Source organism: Trichosurus vulpecula, chromosome 4 (genome assembly GCF_011100635.1).
Source record: "Trichosurus vulpecula isolate mTriVul1 chromosome 4, mTriVul1.pri, whole genome shotgun sequence".
NCBI classification, from domain to species: domain Eukaryota; kingdom Metazoa; phylum Chordata; class Mammalia; order Diprotodontia; family Phalangeridae; genus Trichosurus; species Trichosurus vulpecula.
In genome coordinates this window covers 430,426,383-430,443,546 of record NC_050576.1, presented here as the reverse complement: position 1 = coordinate 430,443,546, position 17,164 = coordinate 430,426,383, and the positions used below count along the sequence as shown (strand labels likewise).

General features: G+C 43.0%; 1 protein-coding gene across 1 annotated transcript in view; it reads left to right on the top strand.

The window, feature by feature from the left end:
• Positions 1-17,164, top strand: part of KIF1A (kinesin family member 1A) — a 191,989-nt gene that overhangs the window by 4,682 nt on the left and 170,143 nt on the right. The window contains exon 2 of the mRNA XM_036755422.1: positions 11,021-11,088. The gene's annotated coding sequence lies outside the window, so the exon portion shown is untranslated. The remainder of the gene's footprint in view (positions 1-11,020; positions 11,089-17,164) is intronic.

Below are 17,164 nucleotides of genomic sequence, written 5' to 3'. Positions count from 1 at the left end.
TAATGGAGTACATCACCTTAGTCATCATAGGACCACTTTAATGCCATTCCAGGTCTAACTTCACTCCTGGTAGCACCTCCATGCCATTCCCAGGGTGGGTGGGTGGTCAGTAGAGCTCAGTCCCTCCCAGCACAAGAGATCCCTTTCCTCCAAGGCTTGTTTCCTCGGGAAATATCACTGAGAAAGAGCATTCCTCCAATGCTTCTCTCTCCTGGCTGTACCAGGCTCAGAACAGGAAGAATTACAGACCCTGAATTAGCTCCCTAGGAACTCAGAGTCTAAGGCAGCAGAGGATTTTTCCTTAGAGATTTAGATCTCTAAGCCCACACAACCCAGATATTTTTCAAAAGAATGAACAAATAAGTTTTAATATTCACCTTTCCCCCAAAATTTCCCTGACTCATCCTATTCCCCAGTGATCATGTCACTATTATACATCCCCTCAGTATTTTGTATTCAGGTAATACTATGTGATTATCTCTCTCACTTTTATTCCCTAGGTATTTCATTCATTTGTTTGTTCATTCATTCCTTCATTTGTTCAAGCTCCAGGGGCCCCTATTGCTTTTAGAATCAAATTCTAGCTCCTTGGTTAGGCCTTTGAAAACCCTTCAAAAACCCTTCAAAATTTGATTCCAGTCTTCCTTACCAGGTTTATTGCACATGACTCTCCTTTACACGCTGTTTGGTGCAGCCAAGCTCCTATTATCCCCATTTCACAGAGGCAGACGACTGAGGCAGACTGAGGCAGACAATGGGGAAGTGGCTTACTTTACATAGCTTATGTCATTTGCCCTGGGAGTTAGATGCCAGTAGTTAAGCAGATAGAGACGAAGGGTTTGCCTGATTTCAGATTGACCACCACAAAGAAAGCATTAACGGTCCAAAGGAGGTTAAGATTATTTCCTTTTGGAAGGACCTGTTTGAGTTGAGCCTGGAAGCCTGGCCAGAATTCCTCCCTACAAACAGGAGGAAGAAGAAGACACAAAATCAAGGAAACACAGGCTGGACTTGAGGAAGAGACTTGTGTCAATTAGTCAGAGGGTGGGTTACATGATGGAGAGGAGTGTTCTATGAGTCGTCAAAGGGAGGTGCTGGATGCAGTCATGAAGGACCTTGAATGCCAGGTGGAAGGCAGGCAGGGATGGTTCTGCTTCTTTCTCATCCCCAGAGCAGCTTTCCTCATCATACAGTATAGTAAGAGAGCCCTAGATCTGGGGGCAGAAAACTTGGGTTCAAATCCCAGCATGTAACTTTCCCTCCAAGGACTCAATTTTCCTCCTCTGCAGATGAGAGCGTTGGGCTGCATGATTCCTGACATCTGTCTCAGCTCTTAATCTCATCCCAGGAGCCAGGGCTATGCTCACAAATGTTCTCAAAGAGTGGATCATCAGACCCCCCTAATAATGCTGCATGTAGCTGGTGTGTCTGGGTCCTGGGATTAATACAGAGGCTGCTTTAGGAAAATGTCTGGGCCCACTCTGGGGAAGTGTATGGTTGTTGGGTTTATGTGAAAGACCTTACTAGCTGGTTCTATTCTTGAGAATCATTGGATGATGGAGCTGGAAATGGCTTTAGACATCGGCTAATCTCATCAGACACACAAGGTGAGGCCCAGGGAGGGTGAGTAACTGGTCCAGGACCCCACAGCTGGCAGACCCTAATCTGCCGACTCCGAGGCCAGTGTCCTTTCCACCCAGTCCTCTCCTTAGCTCGGCAGCTCTCCACCCTCCCCACCTTCTCCTCACACTCCCCAAGCTCCCCTCTATGGACGTCTGGGCCACGGCGGGATCTGTTTGCTGCTTTCATCCCACTTAATGCATCAAACAATTGATTTGGGCTGCAAAAATCCATAATGGTGCAGGTCTCCAAGCCTGCAGGGCTGCTTGGTCACAAGGCCAAGCTTTGGAACCTTCAGGAAGAGGCGGCCAGATGAAGGCAATGAGCCGACCTTCCTCCCTACGTTGTTGTTTGATGCTTACAGATGTGAGTGTATGTGTGTGTACCAGTGACTATCTTGTGTATTGCCAAACAAGAAGTCATTGCATCATGCTCCCTGGGAATTGAAGCTCTTGGAGAGAGAGAGAGAGAGAGAGAGAGAGAGAGAGAGAGAGAGAGAGAGAGAGCGTGTGTCCATGCATGATCAGTAAGTACTCTTGAATGTTGTGCTATCTTGGAGATGCCCCAGTCACAATGAGAGGCCCCTGCTGGTGGGCTGAGAACAACCCCTTAGCAGAAAATCCCTTGATGGGACTTTGGATACTTGTTTTCCTGAAACAAAGAAGGGTCTGGGGAACTAGAAGAGGTGCTTCTAAATACTGAAAGGGCTGTGTGGAGAGAGGTGAGCCTTGTTCTGCTTGGTATCAGAGAGCTGAACTAGGAAGTGTGGGTGGAAGTTGCAAACAGGATGGTCCAGGGTTGATGTCTGGAAAGATTTCCTAATGACTAGAGCCATGGCAGAAGAGAATTGGCTGCCTTGGGATGGAGTGGTCTCCCTCTCACTAGAGTCATCAAGCAAGGGAAGGATGACCACTGGCTGAGGTTGTATTATTGAAGGGAGTGTTTGAAAAGTAAAGGCTGGTCTCTGTCTGCTGAGATCCCTTCTCACTGGAATTCTGGAGTTTTGCGTGGTCATTATCCTCAGGGGGTGAAACAGAAGAAGCCTGGGGCTCATACCTTCAGAGCTAAGAGGCACCTCAGAGGTCATCCTGCACACACCCTCCTTCTATAGTTCAGGAAACTGAGTTCCAGTGAAACTTAGTGACTGGCCAGGCATGCAGGGGTAAATGTCAGAGGTGGGATGGAAGCCCAGGTCCACCAAGCCCAGAGCACTGCACCAAACTGTGTGGGAAGGCCAAGGGGAGGATTAGGGCTGTTTGGGCTGGAGGCTGACCTCCCAGAGAGTGGTGAAGGGCTGGGGGCTGACTGGCCATTCTCTGAAGCCTCTCTGCCTCTGCCCTGACTATCTCTTGTCTGAAGCCTTCCCCTAGGGGCCTTCTCCTGACCAGCCAATAGGAATGCTGGCTGTCACTAGCCAATGGGAATGCTGGCTGTCACCAGGTGCATGGAGTCTTGGCACCCAGGTGTGGGTGATGATGAGAAAGATGCTCTTGGTTCTCCTGTATCATCTCATTGTCTTCACTCCAATGAAGGAGGCCATATGGGTGACCATCCTGCTCCTTTCATGGCCCAATAATATGAAGGTGATGATCTATTTCTATGGCACATTAATGTTTACAAACTCTATTATCTACATTATCTGATTTGATCTTGACACCACTCTGTGAGACAGCTGTGGTTATTACCCCATTTTTAAAGATGAGAAAACTGAGGCTGACACTGTTTTAAGTATTTTTCTCAGGGTCACACAGCCAGTAAGTGTCTCACTCAGGATTTGAATGGGAGTCTTTCTAATTACAAGTCCAGCCCTTGGTGTACTGCTTCTCCACCTGAGAAGGCAGTGTGGGGCAATGAGAAGCTCACTTAGAGACAAGAGGCTTAGGTCAGAACCCCAGGTTTGCCTTGAGATGTGTGACCTTGGAGAAGTCATTTTCTGAGCTTCCATTTCCTGCAGGGCCCAGACCATCACTTCGCACACAGGTGAATACTTGTGGAATGAGGAAGCGAGTGGGGATCTCGGTATCACAAGGCCTCCGGATCACTTGGCTTGTTTACCAAGCTCCTACTGTGTGCTTAACGCTGAGCCAACTTAGGGTCCAGTATATGTCCAAGGTCTGTATTCTGATGCATTAGTGAGGTGGCTCACTGGATAGAATCCTGGAGTTGGAGTCAGGAAAACCTGCGTTCAAATACTGCCTCCGAAACATGAGTCGTGTGACCCTGAACAAGTCACTTTCCTCAAACTCAACTTTCTCTTCTAAGAAATGGGAATAATAATATCGTCCATCCCTCCCCCCACCAAGGGCTGCTGTGAAAAAGTAATTTACAACCTTAATGTGCTGTAGAAATAGCTGAAATCACCAGCTCTGTAGGCTGTCTATCTAACGGCTTGGCGTAGCCTGGACAACAGGTATTTTTCATCCACTTGTTTTTTTCTATGTGAATGGTTAGGCCAAATTCTTGTTTAACTATGAATCTTAACCTGGAGGGGCTGCAGTACTCCAGAGCTTGATGAAGGATCAATTCTCAAGATGTCAGAAAAGAGGATATTAAAATCACAGTGGGGGAGGGCTCAGACTTTATTAATGTCAAATGTCAAAGGAAGAAATCAACAACTAGATGCCCACCTAGTGAAACTTTTGCAAATGATCTTCCATAGAAAACCACATCGTTAGAATCACACAATCAGCTCAGAGATGCAGAGAATTCCAGAACCTATTGCATTTAAAATCTGACTATTAAACAAAGCATTCATTTGAATAGGGCACAATGGTACCTCAAAGGCTCTGCTCCAACAAGGCACATGTTCTAATCCTGTAAGAGTCCTCGAAAGGCCTGATAATAAGAATAGTTAGCATTTATATAGTGCTTTCAGGTTTTTGAGCCATTTTGTGTGTGTTACCTCATTGGAGCCTCTCAACAACCCTGGACTGAGATGCTATTATCCCCATTTTTCAGATAAATAAACTGAGGCTGAGAGAGGTTAAATGACTTACTCAAGGTCACATAGCCAGTGTCTGAGGCAAGATTCATATTCAGATGTTCTGGCTTCAAGTCTGGGGCTTTTATCTGTTGTTCCACTTAGCTTCCTTTGGGTATAACAGATGACCTTGTCCAATCCTACTCTCATCACTAATGTAAGGCAAAGGACAAAACAAGGAGGTTATGACCACCAAAGATGTTCTCCACCATCATGGAGGAGATCCAGTTCAGATTCCCAGCCAAAGGAGGGATTCTCTGTAGATAGTAGGGTCTTCCAAAGGCTCCTATTTGTGGATGACACAGTGCTGATAGCATCAAACCCTGTGGCACTGCAGATCTCTGCAGAAGAAACATTGATCTGGCAGCAGATGGTTCTGTAATTAGTGTTCCAGTCTTGAAAGAAGGAAGATTTCTTCCCCCCCCCCCAGGATTTTGTCTATATGACACCAAAGTCCTCTTTGTGATTTGGAGGTGGCCCTGGACTCAGACTCCAGAAGGCAGCCCCTGGGAGTCAAGGCTTTAGATGTCCTTCCCAGCAGGACAGATTTGGATTCAGATCCAGGAATGAATTGTATGCCCGTTGTCTGAGGACCAGCCCAGCTGGGTTCAGAACCTCATTACTGGATTGTCTGCAAGGGGATACTTTTTTTAGACACGGCAACTCTCAGAGACCCCCTACTAAGTCATCTGTAGAGGGAGCACACCCAGTGAGGCCACCTCATGACCTGGAAAGCCCAGAAGGTCAAATTTCTACAACACACAAACATGTTACAAAGCACCTGCCTCCATGTGTACGGTCTCATTCCACTCACCCACCCCTGTTTTACAGTGAAGGCAATGAGGGCTCACCTAGGGTTAAGTGAGGGCACTGAGGAGATGACCACAGGACTGGGCCCCTCTGGCTCTATGGTACCATTGGGAGTGCTGCAGATGGTGCCCTGTTCTCTTTCTTCTGCTTGTCTTCCTTCACTCTCTCCTTCCCATCTCTTCTCATTTGTCCTCAATCTTCCATTCCCCTTAGCTCTTCTTGATCTTTTCCTCTTCTTTGTCACTCTTTCTCTGTCTTTGATTCTCTGTCACTATACATTGTTGTGTTTTTGTCTCTGTTACAACAGATACAGTGTATCTGTTACTTTGCCTGTCTCTACCTCTATCTCTATCTCTGCCTCTTTCTTTCTCTGATTCTCTCTCTTCTCTCTTTCTGTCTATTTCTCTGTTCTGTCTTTATCTATCTCCGTCTTCTTCTTCCTCTCCCTCTCTCTCTGTGTCTCTTTTCTTTTTTTTTTAAAACTGTCTCTCTTTTCATCTCTCTCTCCCTTCATCTCTCTGTCTCTATCTCATATTTCTGTGTTTCTCTGCCTTCTCTGTCTCCCTCAACCTCTCCATGTGTCTCTTTTTCCTGTCTCTAGTTCTCTGTCCATCTCTGCCTTCTTTGTATCTCTTGATTTCTCTGTCTCTGTCTCTTTGTCTCTCCTCTCTCTGTCTCTCTCTCTGTGTCTCTCTCTCTCTTTCTCCCCTACCCCCACAGTAATTGTTACATCAAACTTCATGTCCCAGGATGGCTAGATGTTTACCTTATGTTGCTGTTTCTTCTCTCCCTTCAGTGAGCCACCTCCCTTCCCTCTCACCATTTTGGCCAACCCGTCTCATGCTGATCAGCCTATATTCTTTCCCAGCTCTGGCCCTCGGTTGGCCATCGCTCATCCTTGGTTTTCAGCCTGCCTGCCCTGCCAGGTGTGAGAGAGAAGCAGAGTCATTACAGCTCATTAACTGCTCTTAGCCAATTTTTCTTATCAGACAGGCTTTCGCTAACAATGGCAATCGCTGATTTGTCTAGAATCATCTTCTACTAAAAATAATGATGCTGTGTCACCACCAGAGACATTTTACAAGCTTCCTGAGGAGAGAGCTCTCCTTTTGTCTTTGGAAGGGATGAGCCTGTGAGAAACCCCTCAGATTATGGGAGGTGGGATTAAGAAGTGAGGGAGGGTGAGAAGGGGGAAGATGCAGCATAAAAGCAGCGTTTGCATTTGATACTTGTTAATAGTGGAGGAAGCCAGAGTAATCTGCAATTCACATGCATGGTCCCTTGGAGTGATATTCTCCAACAGCAAATGACTTAATTGATGGGGAGATTTTTCCAGGGCAGTGATGAGTCTGCACTGAGCCATCCACTCACTGAGAGCAGATTCCATTTTGGAATCAGCACCTGCTGCATCCCTGCCCCTCAGGAGCTGGGTGACCTTGATCGAGTCTGTAACACAAGGAGGCTGCACTAAATGATGTCAGTGGTGTCCTCCAGCTTTGACGTTCTGTAGGTCTGTTACCAGGTGAGATGTCTGACTGGGGTCGGGGGTACAGTCCATGGCTATGAAACAGAACAAAGGTAACCAGCCCACACAGGGGTTGAGATAGTGGTTTCAGCCTCGTTAGGGCCTTAATATAACCAATAGAAAAAGCATGGGATAGGACCTAGAATTAGGATGTATTGGGCTTAGAATCCTCTCTCTCATACTTCCTAGCTATGTGGTTCTGGGCAAGTCATTTAACTCTGTCTGCCTCAGTCCTCTCAACTATAAAACAGGAAGGATAATAGCACCCACTTCCCAGGGCTGTTGTAAAGATCAAATAAGATAAAATTTATAAGGCTCTTTGCAAACCTTAAAACACTAGGCAAATGCTAGCGATAATAATTCAACTCATCTCATGTCCTGCTTTGCTTTTGTTGTCCGTGCCCACTCATGTCCCCATAGGCACCAGGATCATCTTGTTTGTGATGGAGCTTCATCTCTGGCTAGGTAGCTTAGCAAGAGAAGCGAAGAGACTGCATGTGTAAGTGAAATGACAGCAGCTCCAGGGGTAAGACTTCCATTGGGGCATGTGTGTGAGTGAGTGAAGGGGATGGGGGGGGAGAGAAGAGCTGCCAACCTTGCCAAGTCTAAGGAACCAACTGTCTTCTACACACTCTGTGTCCAGAGGACTGCACAGACCCCTGAAAGAGATGGGGACACTCAGACAATGAGGGATTGACTTGCACATCTCTAAGACTTCCAGGGGAGTCTCAACCATAGGCTGCTGATATAAGTCTAGAGGCTTGTATAGCTTCCTGGAGGAAGATGGAATTCATTGGAAAGAAAAGTGGGGTTGTCTTGATTGTATATGAGCATTTGTGAATCCTTGGGATTGGGATTTCCTTCTTTCTCTCTTTCTTTCTTTCTCTCTTTTGTTTTCTCTTTCTCTTTTTTTCATAGTCCTAAATATGATATACATTGTTAGCCTGTGTACTTGAACAGTATCTGAAGGCCCTTTAACTACATCTGTACAGACCTAAGCAGGAGATAGATTCTGATGTTCCCAGGTTATATTCTCAAACTGTTGTTGTTTGTTGTTGTTGTCTGTCCTTCGTTCCCGAAGAGGACTGTGACAACATGGAGGTGATGCCATGACATGAAAGTGAATTGCATTTAAGTGAGGGAGTACTATGCAAAGTCACCAGACTCACTTTCTCCTCCGGACCCATCTGAGTCCAGTGGCCATATACACGTCAGAACGACTGAAGATGGCCACCATATCCCCAAGTGAAGTCAGGTCACAAACCAAGGATGCATTTGTGTTCAGGCCATTAGGATTGGACCTAATCTGTGTAAATCTAGAACTGGGCTTCTCAACCATTTGTTGCATAGCTATATAGGATATTTATTGTCTACAGACTGAGATATTGATTCATCCATAGATTTATAGGCCCCTTTGCAATAACTCCGCTGTCCCTGAGGGCTCCATGGCCCACAGGTTAGGAGCCACTGCTTTAAATTCCACCGGACTGCTGTGCCTTCACATCTCACTTTATTGATTGATGAATCAAGCCTGACCTCCCCCGGGGTGGGATATGCCAATTGTATCTCCTCTCTTGGAGCACAATAGCTCCAACAAACTTCTCATCAGGTTCTAACAATCCAACATATTCTTACGACCTTATATTCTCATTTTTAAACCACCAGCTTTGTGACTTTTTCTTTTAATTGTAGGTCATAAAGCACAGAATATTAGGACCAGAAGGGATTCAAAGATCATCTTTATTTCTCACATAAGGAACCTGAGGCCCAAAGAGAGAGGGAATAAGTGGCATCAGCCAATTAAGTCTAAAGGATCTCTCTGAGGTTAACAATCTGAAAACTGTTTTGGATGGAATATTCCTTAAATGACACTAATTATTTTATTTGAAAGCATTCATTAAGTGCTTACTGTGCACCATGACCCGTGGTAGATATTGAAGATAAAAATACAAAAAGGGAGACAGTCCTTGCCTTACAGAAGCTTACACTCTAATGTGCAGAGACTCATTGAGGAGTGGTGGCCAAGGAAGGCAGTGTGGATCTTATGGTGAATGGGCTCATAAGGAAATAGAGCCATAGCAATATAGACCAAGTGCATGGCCAGATGTTCTGGTCTGGAGATGGCTAGATACGGTGGTCTAGATGACTTCACACACACTTACTTCAAAATTAAGATAGCTTATTCTCAGAGTGGCAGCTCCAAAATTAAATGGATTAACTTCTCCAGGGATTAAGGATGTGGTGTTTGGAAGCCCAATGGTCCTAGTGGGAGTAAGTAGAGTAGCAGTAGGGTATGGCAAATTCTCTTATTTGGAAGGAGTATGTGTGTTTCCTTGGAAGTGTCAAAAATGCATCTATAAATTATATAACAAAATAAAATCTAGGAAAAGGAGAGATTCTCCAGTATTCTCCTGATCTACCAGTTTGATGATCCCATAAAATGGCAATGAGGTTAGTTTGGAACCCTTTCTGGCTCTTAGCAATCTCTACTTCTCTTTCTAAATGCTCATGAGTCACCCAGTATTTTGTCAGGTTTTCAAGAAATCAACTTCACTGGCTTACACAGACTCCATTCTATTCCTTTTTTTAAGTGGGGAGGGGAATGAGAGGTGGGGGGGTAGATTTATTTGCCCAGTACATTCTCATTCTCTATGATTTTTCACAGTGACTTGAAAGTATTGAAAGAAACTATGTATTATCTTGCCCTATTTGTACTTATTTGGGATTTTTAAACTCCCTGTACTTACGTTTCTGAAGATAATTCTGCTTTGGGAAAAGCCTAATGAGGGTTGAATAGTTCTATCTTCTCTCTGTCTTCTGTTATCATCCCATTGACATCAAGTCTATTGCCACCCTATTTCTACAGCTGTTATTCTTCTATTTTGATCTGTGGTTAAAAAAATACTAATTCTGTTCCCAGATATCATCTTCATAACTGGCCATTTATGCCCCAAATGCTCCTTTATCTTCTAAAGGCCATTCCTCCATCTGGTGGCAGGAGTAATATGCTGTTTGGACCTCCATTTTGGCAAACAATAACTTGTTCTGGTCAAGGCAATTATATTAGAGAGACAAAGAATACTGGGGTGACAGGAGTAATCTGGAGGCAAATCAAGTTTGTTAATGCTGTGTGTGTGTGTGTGTGTGTGTGTGTGTGAATATTTTCTCCAGTCAGTATTTTCATTGGTTCTTGCACATCCCCTGACATATTGAAGCCAAGGTATTGGATGCCAGAAGCCTGAAAAATTATCATTGGTCATTCATTCAGGGGGGATTCTTTGGAGAATTTTTTTAAATCAAGATGGTACATGCCCAGGTTAATGTCTTAGTGCCTACATGTCATGCCCATGACACTGGTGTTTAGATGGCCAGCCTGAATGAATATTATAATGCTTTGTATATTATAGGTGCTTGCTAAATACTTGTAGAATAGATGGTTGTGTGAGAAATGAAAAACCTGAGAGACAGAGTTTCTGGCTAATTAATAATTAATTTATTAATTAGGCTAGCTAATAATCAACAAATCAATGGTCAGTGGTTTCTCTTGGTAACCAAAGACAAAGCCATGGACTGTTTTAAATACCTTTGGGAAAGGGGGTATTCCAACAAGTAGAAATCAATCCTGATTGGTGAACAATTAGTGAGGAGGTGGGCTGAATGTCTTCAGTTCCTCCTGTGGATTATGTTGCTTGATCACGAGACACAGCCACCTCCAGCACTCTGGACAGAGGAAACCATCTCCACCCAGACCACTCTGATTGGTTTTCTTCTTCGTGAGCTGGGTCACCCTAAACTCCAGTGGAGGGGTGCAAGGACATGGGCTTATTGCATTGGGGCATAAATTCACTTAGATTAGATTCTGGTTATACTCTAAACAGAAGCAAGGTCTCCTAGTTGGGCAGGGTCCTACCCAAGATTGAAGAGCATGTTTCCCAAGGATTAGGGCAATTTCATCTATCAGCTATGTCCTTCAGTGACTGGCTGACTTACAAGGGCTGGGCCCTGAATGAGGAAATAAAAGATAAAAATCAACTTTAGTTTCATAGTTGGTTATTAATATAATTGAAAATAATAATTTCTTTCAGATGGATGCATGTATGCATGGCTACATGGACAAGTGGATGAATATTAGATTCTCTGAGGTTTTCTAAAGGTGAGGATTATTTAGTCTCAAGCACCAATGGGCTGATGGAGATGATTGATTTTTGCAATATGTTACAGAAACTTGGATTTACTCCACTCAATAGTGAGTGGGAGTTTGGCGTAGTGGATAAGCCTGTGGTTAGGAAGTCCGGGGTTCAAGTCTTACCTCTGACACATCTCAGGTCTGTGAGCCTGAGCAAGTCACTTAGCCTCCTAGTGCCTTGGGCAACTTCTTATGACTCTCAGTTGCAGAGAAGATGCCACCCTGCATTAGTGGAGGGAGTTTCCCCATTTGGGCATTTCCTATACTCATGACATCCCAAATTGAGACCCTCTTCCAACCTGTTACACATTGAATTTGCTTATGCATTGCTTCATTGGGCTCTCCACATTTCCTTTTGAATGCATGATAGGCAGGCATGGATGGGTTGGAAGGTGCATCAGTAGAGGAAACATACAAATCAGTGAGCTCACAGATCCATTGACATGTGGAGCATTTGAGCATCCACACTGACCAGGGATGTTTGAGGCGAACAGGAACAGGGAACCATGACATAAATGATGACTTCAAATAGGCAAGAATTCCCTCCATTCTGTAGACCTTCTCTCTTCCTCTCCCTCTTGTCACAGGATCTGTAAAATTCCTTTCATTGTCCATATGAGGAGGAACCTAGAGATATAGGACAGAAGGGCAGCTCTGGGATATATTAGCAGGTACTGGAGTCACAGGCTTAGACCTGGCTAGGAAAGGGTTTAGGGCTCATCTAGTCTGACTTAATTATCTCACAGATGAACAAACCAAGGCTCAGAAAGGGGGAATGACTTGCCTGGGTTCACATAGGGAATACGACCTTTAATTATTCGTGGTTTTAGTTATTCACCAATTTAGAGTCAGAAAACACTTTCAAGATCATAGAATTGAGTCAGGATTTGAACCCAGGTCATCTGATTCCTAATGCTCCCTGCTCTGTACTGCTTCTGTTCTCACTGCCACTGAGTTTGTGACTCCTAAAGGCACAGATGAGCCCAGATCAGGAAGTCAGGGCTTAAGTTTTTCCATTTTTAAAGACAATCACCATTCTGCCACTTCCTCTGTTCTCATAGAATATGGCAGCTCATGATATAACCCATTTATTAGGCTAGCACCAGCAAGTCCCTGGGAATTATAACACCACTAATATAAGCACTTACATGGTTTAAGAGTGCTTTACAAATACCTCAGTAATTTTGAGCAAGTGTTTTTCTTTCCCTTATTTGACCAGCCCAAGTACTTGGCAGGCTCAAACTTACAATGGCTGCTGTCCACATAGAGGGAAGGGCCTTGAAACTGACATCCACTTCCTTTGCCCAAAGTCCATAGTCAGAGGGAAGGGACATGAAACTGACCACTGCTCACCTTGAGGTTCATCTGCAGGACTCATTTTTGCTCATATGCCATCAAGTAGGCTATCAAAAGGGGAAAGAAAGAACTTCTAGGTTGGGAGTTGTAACTTGCCACCTAAAACAGAAATGTGCTAAAACGAAGAGGTTGGGTTTTTTCCTTTTTCAACTCTGTAAGCGTTTACTTCCATATGAAAGCAGAGAATTTAGTGAGAAGGTTTAGTGCTGATCCAGGGGAAAATGCCATCTCTGCTGAAAGACATCTTGGTGGCAGCTGGCTCCAGAAGCTGGCACAACACAAGAAATTTCTAGATGCTGGACTCAGGGGAGAGATAATGAAACTGGGATAAAATCTACAAAGGCAAAGACTGGGACAGGAGAGAGCAAGCTAGGCTGGAAATCAGGGCACTCCTTTTCCTCCTCCTTCTCCTCCTCCTTCTTTTCCTTCTCCTCCTTCTCCTTCTCCTTCTTCTTCTCCTCCTTCTTCTCCTTCTTCTTCTTCTTCTTCTTCTTCTTCTTCTTCTTCTTCTTCTTCTTCTTCTTCCTTCTTCTTCTTCTTCTTCTTCTTCTTCTTCTTCTTCTTCTTCTTCTTCTTCCTCTCCTCCCTCATCTCTGTGACTTCATACATGGCCACCACATGTCCTCTCTGATGATGCAGGTTGTAGCCCCATCCTGTGTGACTCTTATCTATCCAGGGGATAGAGATAGCTATAACACGCCAGCTATTACTTCATTCTAGTTAGGATCCCCTTGGCTCTGTTGTTCTGAGAGGTCCATGCATGTTGATGCCCCTTTCCTTGTCATTTACACAGAAGAATAGTAATAGCTCTTTGGTCTGGGATCAATATCGAAAAGCCAAGCCAAATGTTATTTAATTGAATATTGTGTTATAAAATAAGCTAATGTTGAAATATCTCATTTTATCCCAACATAAAATTATATATATATATGTATATATATACATATAGTGTTTGCAAACCTCAAAGCACTATAAATAGATATAGATATAGATATAGATATATACGAGCAATTTTTATTAGGTCATACAGAGTCCTCATGTTAGGAAAGAGTAGGGATTGTCCCTACCCACAAGAAGCTTACAATCTGATAAACCTGATGCCTTCAGAAAAGAATGCAATGGCATCTTCTCAGCTATTTAATTCACACAAGCTCTTCTCGGTAACAGCTCCAGACTTCTTAGAAGACTTTTCTAGTGGGAGTGATATTTAAGAAAGAATTAAAGAATCCAAGACTTGACTGAGTCATCTAGCACCTGTCCAAGGCTTTAATTAATTACAAGTGATCATTCAACCTTAGAGATCTCTAGGGTGTTTGTATGTCTATATACATGTTGGGGGCGGAGGAGGGAGACCCATCACTTCTTGCCTTGCACAGTACCTTGTACATAGTAGGAGCTTAATAAATTCTAGTATCACAGAATATGGGAGTTTGGAGGGCCATCTAGTGTGATACAGACTGGACAGAAACCTCCACTATAACATACCCAGCAAGTGATCATCCTGCCTCTGTTTAAAATATGCCAAGGAAGAGAAATTACATTTGATGAATTGAATTGAAATGAATTCCACACTTGGAGAGTTCTGGCAGGTCTGAGCAAGTCATGTGCGGAAGCATACACACACACACACACACACACACACACACACACACGCATGCATGCACAAATTCCAGTGTCTTCTCATTGCTTTCAGGAGCAAATACAAAATCCTTTGTTTCACATTCAAAGACCTTCATAACTTTCCAGTCTGCTTATAGCTTACACCCCTACATGTATCTTTGGTCTAATAAGGCTGGCTTCCTGGCTGTTTCACAAACTAGACCCTCCATCTCTTGGCTCTAAGAATTTTCTCCAGCTGCCTATCCCCCATGCCTGGAATGCTCTCCCTCCTCATCCCCACCTGCTGACTTTCCTAACTTCTACAGGAAGCCATTCCCAATCCTTTGAATTCTAGTGTCTTGTCTCTCTTAAATATTTCTTTTTTTCTATTTATTCTGTATGTGGCTTTTATGTACATGTTTGTTACTTGTCTTCCTCATTGAGCTCTCTGAGGGGAGGAACTGTCTTTTGCCTCTTTTCTGTAGCCTTAGTGCTTAGCACAGTGCCTGGCACATAGTAGGTGCTTAATAAATACTTATTGACTGGCTAAATGAGTTCTAATCATCAGGAAATATGTTCTTTTACAAAGCCTTAATTAGGCTCCTTGCAAATTCCATCTGTTATTCCTAATTCTGCCTTCTGGGTCCAAGAAGAAAAAGGCAGATTCTCTTCCATATGATAGTCATACAGTCAGTCATTATGTTCTTACTATGTCTAGGGTACAAATCTCAGTTCAGCTCCTTACTACCTGTGTGACCTTGAGGAAATCACTTAAATTCTCTGGGTCTCAGTTTCTTCATCTGTAAAATAAACATGTTGGACTAGTTGACTTCTAATGTCCCTTCAGCTCTAAATCTGTGTCGCAATGACTTCTTTCTGGTTTGAAATCTATGATTCTATTATTTCCCTGGGCCTCAGATTCCTTATCTGAAAATGGGGATATTGGACTATGCACATCTAAGTTCCCTCTGAGCTTTAAATCTATGAATCTACGTCATAAATATCTCTTCAGGTTACTAGTTCCTGGTCCATCTTCCTCATCCTTCCCTCTTCCCAACAACTCTACATGGTTGATCCTTGGATCTTAGCCCAGTATCTTAATTAATTTTTCAGGATTTCATCTCCATTTAATAAAAAGCAGTCCCTTAGGCTAAGGCACACAGCAGTCTATGTCAGAGGGAGAGTTCTTCTCCTTTTTCTCTAGCCATTCTTCACTGCAGGCAGCAAATAAAAGAAGCAGTGTTCATTTGTCTGGCATCATGTGGTATTATTAGGGCAATAATATCTGACCTTCCTACCTAACAGGAATACTGTAAGGGTCAAACCAGGTACTGTTAGAGAAATCTCCATGAAGACAGTAGAATGAGCTGCAATAGAAGTGATGCGATTGGTTGATGGAGGAGTCCTGTGGTTTTGGACCTTAGAGCATGTGAGTAGAGGAGGGCTGACCTGGTTGCAAGACTTTGTTACAATGTTGCATACACCATAAAGATGTTGAACGATTCTGAAGGGGGAAGAACTCAGATAGAAGAGTGCAGAAACGGAGGTGAGAGAAGCCCAGAACCAGGCATACTTTTAAAGGTTTTTAGCAAAAGTATTTACTAAGGTGGTTTTAGTAAGAACATTTGGTACAAAACTTCCTCCAAGAAAACCCTACAGTTCACTTCCCCACACTTCTCACTTTCCCACAATCTAAGGGAAGAGCAGGTTTAAATTTAGGCCTTTTTAGGGTAGTAAGACACACATGTAGAAAATACGAGCAGCATCTATTTTCTTTTTTCCATTTAATAGTATTTTTCCAATTACCCGAAAAGATAGTTTTTAATATTCACTTTTATAAGATTTTGAGTTCCAATTTTCCCCCTCCCTCCCTTCACCCGTCCCCAAGACAGCAAGCAGTCTGATATAGGCTATATGTGTACAATCTTGTTAAAATATTTATTTCCACATTAGTCATGCTGTGAAAGAAGAATCAAAACAAAAGGGGAAAACTGAGAGAAAGAAAAGACAAAAAAAAGAAAGAGAAAATAGAATGCTTTAATCTGCATTCAGACTCCATAGTTCTTTCTCTGGAGGTGGTTAGCATTTCCATTATGAGTCTTTTGGAATTGTCTTAGAGCCTTGCATTGCTGAGAAGAGCTAAATTTATCAAAGTTGCTCATTTCACAATGTTGCTTTTTCTGTGTACAGTGTTCTCCTGGTTCTACTCACTTCACTCAGCATCAGTTCATATAAATTTTCCAGGCTTATCTGAAATCCTACTGCTCATTATTTCTTAGAGAAAAATAGTATTCCATTACATTCATATACCACAACTTGTTCAGCCATTCCGTAATTGATGGGCATCCCTTCAATTTCCAATTTTTTGCCACCACAAAAAGAGTTGCTATAAATATTTTTGTACATATGAGTTCTTTTCCTTCTTTTAGGATCTCTTTGGGATACAGACCTAGTAGTGGTATTGCCGGATTAAGGGGTAGGGCACCATCTATTTTCTTTTATTTTCTATCCTTCCCCCCCTCCCCTTCCCATTATCTGAAATGGTAAGCAATCAGATATAGGTTATACATGTGCAATTATGTAAAACATTTCTGCATTAGTCATTTTGCACAAGAAGATTTGAATAAAAGACAAAAAAGAAAGAAAGTGAAGAATAGCATCCTTCAGTCTGTATTAAATCAATATCAGTTCTTTTTCTGAAGGCGGATAGTATGCATCATCATTAGTCTTTTGGGATTTTCTTGGATCATTGTATTGCTGAGAATAGCTAAGCCATTCAAAATTCTTCATTGAGCAATACTGCTATTACTGTGTACAACATTCTTCTGGTTCTGTTCACTTCACTGTGCATCAGTTCATGTTTTTCTTAAATTATCCTGCTTGTTATTTCTTATAGCACAATAATATTCCTTTACAATCATATTCCACACCCTGTTTAGTTATTCCCTAATTGATGGGCCTCCTTTTGATTTCCAATTCTTAGCCATCACAAAAAGAGCTGCTATAATTATTTTTATATAAATATCCTTCCACTCCACCCTTCTTTTGGATATTTTTAGAATATAGACTTAGCAGTGGTATTGCTGGA